The sequence below is a fragment of the Astatotilapia calliptera genome, chromosome 19 (assembly GCF_964374335.1).
Source record: "Astatotilapia calliptera chromosome 19, fAstCal68.1, whole genome shotgun sequence".
In the NCBI taxonomy this organism is placed as follows: domain Eukaryota; kingdom Metazoa; phylum Chordata; class Actinopteri; order Cichliformes; family Cichlidae; genus Astatotilapia; species Astatotilapia calliptera.
This window is the reverse complement of record NC_137440.1, coordinates 27,742,367-27,749,285: the sequence shown is the minus strand read 5'-3', so window position 1 is coordinate 27,749,285 and position 6,919 is coordinate 27,742,367. Positions and strand designations below refer to the sequence as shown.

General features: G+C 40.9%; 1 long non-coding RNA gene across 1 annotated transcript; it reads right to left on the bottom strand.

Annotated features, from left to right (window-relative positions):
- Positions 1-768: 768 nt before the first annotated feature.
- Positions 769-2,895, bottom strand: LOC145422593 (uncharacterized). Its single transcript, XR_013903906.1, has 2 exons — positions 2,481-2,895; positions 769-1,329 (listed from the first exon to the last, which is right to left on the bottom strand). It is a non-coding gene; the product is annotated as an uncharacterized LOC145422593 (long non-coding RNA).
- Positions 2,896-6,919: the final 4,024 nt, after the last annotated feature.

The window sequence follows — 6,919 nt, the reverse complement described above, 5'->3', positions numbered from 1 at the left end:
GAAAAGCAAGCAAATAATAAAAGAAAGCCCTGAATTTATGTAGTTTGAAGGGGTCTCCCTCCTGGATAGTAACCCTCACTGTCCTGAGAATGGTTTGGTCCATAAGTGTTTATGAGCCCAGGCTTCTAACCCCAGTGGATAAACCCCCTCCAGCTCCATCAACCGTTTCCCCCTGCAACAAGACCAAACTCCCTGCCTGTCTGAAGGGCTGTGGCAGACTCCGTTAATGACTGATAATGTGCGTAATTACCAACCCAACTGCCACGTGGAGCTGATGAAGAACCAAACCAGTACTCCACTCCTCATCTAGGGCCCCTTGTTACCCCTCATTCACTCTGAATAGTGTTGGGCTCTAAATGAAGCCTTATTGGATGCTGCTGCACTTCCAGGGCGCAGTCATTAAGACAGCCAAATGAAAGCAAGGAGGGAAAACTGCCATTACCATAAGAATGCATGTCAAAGCAATTTTAATGTGGCTTTAATTTTGACGTACATGCTTACTTGGACTGTGCAGTCTGTGTTGTAGTATATGTAGAGCTTTGGTGTTTTCTCTTATTCACCAGACCGCCCCTGAAGACTAGAAGCATATTACTACTGTACTCATCTTTTTTCTGTATTTTTTTAAAAGTAGAGTAGCTAAACAGCTTTAAATGTTCAGTGGACAAAAAAGATTTTTCCCACTGTGGGCTGTCATGAGAGAATTTCAAAGCATGTGGGCACATCAGCAAATGGCAAAAGAAGAAAAGTACAACACACTATTTCTCCATATTTTCTCATTTCATTCCTTCGTTTAATGGTGACTGCTTTGAGCTGATTAAAATCGTTTTAACAGTGGATACAAGGGAAATGGAGCAGTGCAGTGGTAGACAGGAAAGAGAGAGCAACGCTCACTGAACTTTCAAATCACAGGGGGATTTCCTTAAACTGTGGTGGACTGACCATTGTTCCATATACTTCTCTCCACACTCCCACTGGCTCTCAGGAACAAACAATTTGCTGTGTTTCCTTTTCTACTTCTGATATGCCACAGCTGCTCTGTCAGTCTGTTGAACTTAATAATCTTCTGATGTTTTATTTTTTATGGCCCTTGGTGTTCCTACTCAGTCTTTCAGTGGCTAACCATTTCTGAGTGCTTCTTTTTTATGTCAGTCAGTATGCACAGGCTCTGGCCCAGAACTGGTGCCTGCACTCCTTTACCATGCGTGTTTGCAGTTCTGTGTTTGCATTTATATACTGGAGATTCAACGATGCCTCTCTGTTCCTGTTCACATGGTGGGTGACCATATCACAGGGATCGTAAGCATCACTACTCTTCAATCCACTTTTGGCCTGTTGCAAACACAAATGCACATAAGTGAGGTTAGATATTGAGCTTGAAACATCAGGAAGTTTAACAAATGTAGTTTTTTTAAATTACATTTATGTGTGAGAGAGATATTGTTTGTGTGTATGCATAGAAATAGAGCATAGATATAAAACAAAAGAATTTCTTCATCAAAACTGGAGGAATCACTTCTTGTTTGGGCTGTTGGTAAAATTTTTGTAATAATATTTGTCTGTTAGTTGCATGAGCAATGTTTAAAAAGATACTGATACAACAAATGCACCTTAAGGGCCCAACTCGGTGACTTGAATTAACTGAATTTGAAGCCTAAAGGCCTTTAAACACCAAATGAGCAGCGAAACATGTTACGCAATGTATTTACACACTCAACTTGTTGCGTTTGCGTTGTTGGCTATCTTTTGGCTCTCAGAGAAATTATTTCTCTGCCTCTTCAAATATGGCCTCAATTCTGCCAACAAGAGTTCAGACTGCCCCACTGACATTCTGAAATATGTACGAAAGCGGTTGTGACACAGCTTGAACTCCTACATCAAACCATAAAACTCTCTCTGCTGCCGCCTTCTTATGAAAATCAGTGTATAATGGCCTTAATGTGAAAGAATGTAAGGAGAAGGGTGTAACTAATTACTTTACTTTGATTAAGTATAGCACTATATTTAAGAAAAGTAATGGTTTATGTCCAGTAATTTTTTTTCTCAAGTAACAACCTCCACCATTGACAATGATGGCAAGAATACAATGAAAGTCTCTTGGTCTTGAGACTATACCAGTAATGTAACACAGCACCAAGTAACCATATGACTATTTAGAGGGAGATCACCATCGCAGCAACCTGACTTCGCATCTATGGCTGGCTACGATCTCCTGGAATAGGAAACCTAAAATTGCAGCCAGTGTCACCTGATCAAAGTGCTCTCATGAAAAGATGAGACCACAGTTTTAACACCACTTTAGGCTCTTTAAACCTCAGTGACAACATCAGCTTTTTTCTATTTACTTCAACACCTCGAAACTTTAAGTGCGCGATTGTGCTACTTTGAAATACAGTCTTAGAAAACAGAAACCTGAATGTCTTTTGTAAGTCAAAAAGCATCTTTGAAGTCTGTTAGTTGTACAAATGAAAAATTCTTTTTACCTGAAAAGCACTTTTTGTCTTCAAATCAAGCGATATTCTTCAAAGGCTGGAACAGTTACAGAAAGAAACATCATAAAGCACAGAAAACACCTTGAACTAGATACGCAGGAAAAAAATGGATGGATAGAAAAACAAAAGAAAATCTTTTAAAGGTAGTGAAAGAAGACACATCGGGAAGTTCTGCTTCTTGTGCAAATCCAGTAGCTAGGACATTTTTGGAATGTTTTGCAACTCACAAATAATCACCCCATGAAATCAAACCCTACAGGATTAGCTGCCCTAAACACCAATGACAAGCTTTCCCTCTATTTCTGATTATTTGTGGTACCAGGAGAATCTGTTCAAGAAGATGGGAAATGGTTGTTAAATAATGCTTTTCTACTCTACCCGAGCACTCAAAGTGCTTTTATGCAACTTGCCTCATTCATACAAGCACTTTGTCCTATGTTTTTTCTACGTAAATGGTTTCTATCTAACATTTACACACATCCAATTGGAGACCAACTTGGGGTTAGTATCTTGCCCAAGAATATTTGCCATGCAGACTGGAGCAGACAGCGATTGAACCAACCTTCTGATTATTAGATGTATGTCATATTTCTTCTAAAACCTGCTCAATTTACGAATAGCTTTAATATGTACAATATTCTCTGCATACAGTTAAACATATATAGCCCTAAATACCTGTGTCATTGCAAATCTTGATCTATTGAGCCATCCATCCACCCTGCTTATCTGGGTCAAGAACACATTTCTGTTTACTACTCAAATCTCACATTTAAAGAGAGTACAGATGATGAGGAAAAATATATTACAACATACACGATTTATAAAAATTATGGTTATTACTTTCTAAACCTAACCAAACTCCTAGGTTAGGTCCAATTTGTTTTATTTATCCCAAAGCAGGTACACTCCTTAGGCCATCATCTTAAGGGTATTGAAAGAGGCAAAGTGAACCCTTATTAATTCTTTAAACTCTCCTTGACTTTCACTCTCTTCTTTTCAATGTGTTTGTTATCAGTTGTATACCATCCAGTCAATTGGTCAATAGCTCAATACATAACAAATGACACTGTGGGTGTTAATGACAGCCTGGGATTAGGACGGATAATGCTGCCTCGGAAGATCAATCGGTTAGCAGCAGTCTTTGCTGCAGTCCGTCGCAGACAAACACACTTGCGTGAATAGTGGTGGTGCATCATGGAGGACCAGTCGTTCATCCTGTCCCCTTTATATAAACTGCGCCATAGCACCGTTTCATCGTGGCCAACACAACCTCTTAGGATTCTGGAAAAAGTTTGCCAAAGCACCAAGATGAGAGCCCGGGCTAATGCTGAAGTCTCAAAGCATGTTAATTAACACATGGGGGCTATAACTGTGATCAAGGTTCCCTTGAGAAACAGGAGCAGTACACAATCCAATCTCTCTCCCTCAGCTTTGCTCATCCAGATCGATATCTGGATAGATTTTTTGCTTTTGCACACACCTGAATGCTGTCAGCAGGGGGACATAAATTTGGCCTTCTGTCTGTTTATGGTGGACTTGGTTTAAGTCTACTTCGCCCGCCCTCACATTGAAAGACTCTTAAAAATGAGGCCTTGCTGGTGGAGTGATTGTATCCTGCGAGCACTCTGTTCACGCTCACACTGGTGTTCAACCGTGCAAGTGCGTTGACAAACACGGGAACAGACATTGGTCTTCCTCTCTCTTTACTCAGCATAAGACTTTCACGCTTGACCTGCTTTTAAACTTTGTGATCTGGATTACTGCCAGATAATTTGGGGAGGACAGGAGCAGGGAATTCCTGTCTTCTTGAGCTGAAGAGCTTACAGGTAGTGGACTGTGATCATTCACAGTCAAACTAAAGACAGAGTTGCCACAGCTGCCTCTTACCACCTCCTTTAACATCTTAATTTCTTTTGTAAAGACACTGCCACACCCACACTAATACATTTGTATCAGATATCTTTTGTTATGCAGCCACCCATGCTCACTTGATTCTGTCTTTTTCAACACTTTCCGTAATTATCCTCACCTCCAACACGTGATTTTTTCCAGAAGAAATTAAAGGCATAATCATTGACAAACAGTTGTTAATATAGCACATCTGTACTACACTTTTGTTTTAAAATATGTAACTTTTGCCATGTTTATGCCTAAAACTCTGATCATTCAGAAACTCTAAAAAAAATTTTAAAAGTGTTTTATTGGAAATGAAGCTGGAGATGCCTATCTTTGTTTCCTGACTGAATCTTATCACAAGGAAGACAGGACATTATAATGATTTAGGGATATTGCTTAACAACTAGTCAGTCACAATTCATTAGCCAATGAGTGTGTGGTTTCACAGTCCAACCCTCTCCTCTGCATCACATCCATTTCTTGTTATCAATTAACTGGTGGCAGCACCAATGCCCATCTCAAAGCTGCAAAACAGAACTTCAAAAACCATGTTAGCTACATCCATGTTTTAAACTTTCTATGGTCACATCCCTTTCATGTTACCTATTTTATGAAAAACATCAGACATGATTATGTCAGAAAGGCGAATGTTGTCCAAGATAAAGACAATGTTGGAAAGTATCTCCCACCCACTCCATGACATACTGGCTAGCCACAGGAGCGTGTTCAGTGAAACTGGGATTACCAAAAAGCACCATTGAATGACACAGGAAATCATTCCTGCCTGTGGCCATCTCCCTGTACAACTCCTCCATCTAATACAATGTAAACACTACAATAGTTACATCCTTTTTGCAATCACTCTTTCTTACTCTGTAATGTTGTAGAGGCAGAGGTATGGAGGTATGGAACAAACATAACAATAACGCTGATATGTTTTGTACTTAGTTTTGCTAGGTCAAAATACACCCAGTCACAATATTAATCTTGCATTTAGTAAATAAATAATGCATCAGGCCACTCAAATATGACAAAATATGTAAGATGGTCTTATATGGACAGAGATTATTTCAGAAAGGATGAAAACACACATCCTGAAGACATGAAGATTGTCTGTGCTTTTGAAACGTAATGCTGTTATAGGGCAGTTATAGGGCAACATGCTAGTGTGGTGGTGCCTAAGAGCAAGAAGGTCTTGGTTTTGACTGCTATGTTCTCCCCGGGTACTCTGACCTCTTCCCACAATCTGAAAAGATATTGCTCATAGGTGTGAATGTGTTGTTCTGTTTTTCTGTGTTAGCCTGCATCAAATTGGCGACCTCTCCAGGGTGTACCCCGCCTCTTGCTCTGTGGTAGCAAGGTTAGGTTCTAGATCCCCGCATATCAATATGTATATAGAACAAAAATATCTGCGTAACAAATCAGTTGGCTAATTTAAAGCTCCCCTAGCAGCTGATTTTCAGAGGTCTGTATCCAACTTGTTAAAGAGCCTGCTAAGTTAGTAGACTGCCACCTCACTCAGGAGTAAAGAGTGTGGGTGGAGGATGTGGGGGTGAGGGTATTCCAGGCGGGTGAGGGGGCTCAGTGATAAATCCATTTACATCCTCCCCTGTTTTATTTGCTCCTATGGACTCTTACTCGCATCTCCCTATTCAGGCTTGTTTACCTGGCAAGCCGAGTGTGACTAAAGAAAATTCCCACAGCCTGAGGTGGGATTGAAGTTAAGGTGAAGGGGGAAGGGGAGAAGGAAGCTGCAAGGAGACAGGGGAAGGGGCGAGGCAGTGGTTCTGGGAGGTGGGGCAGTAGTGGGGTTGGGGGCGCAGAATTACTCAAAGCTGTAACCCACCTTCCCCCTCCCAGCCCTCCGTGGGTTAATTATCATGTGCAGCCTAGTGGAGATGAAATAACGGTGACTCTCACATGAACACCCACACAGGGAGGCTTGGAAGACTCCTTACACATACACACACAAGCAGACTCACAAATCTACAAATAGGAGAAGAGAGACAACATGGTCTGCTTTTAATCGAAGCTAATCGGCTAGGAAAATAAACATGCTGGCATGGCAGACATCTATCTTTGGCTGAGGCTGAAGCTGCTAGATAAGGAGAAACAGGCCTCACAGACATGTGTTCTTCTCTTTAAAGCACTGTCTGCTTCTCGTTGGCAGAATTAAGCTTTAATATGAGTCTTAGGAGAAAGCATCACTGAGGTGAAAAGGCGATATTATGGGATGGATTTTCTCAAGACACATCAATCATCTTTAACTCGGTTCTATTTGTCAGAGTTGCCCTTCTTTAAAGGCCTCGCTTAAAAGTCCAGAGCAAGAAGTGCTTTGAAAGGCATTACAGCATTACTCGGACCGCCTGCAACCGATCTGTTAAAATTGCTACATTGCTTTGCATGAATCTTTAATTAGCCAAAGAAAGCCCAAGAAAGGAGGTGATAGTGAGTTCTTTTCATAGCACTTCATCTTCCACATCATTACAGCCTTGTCATTGATAAACAGCAGCACTCTGAACTGCTCAAGTCTG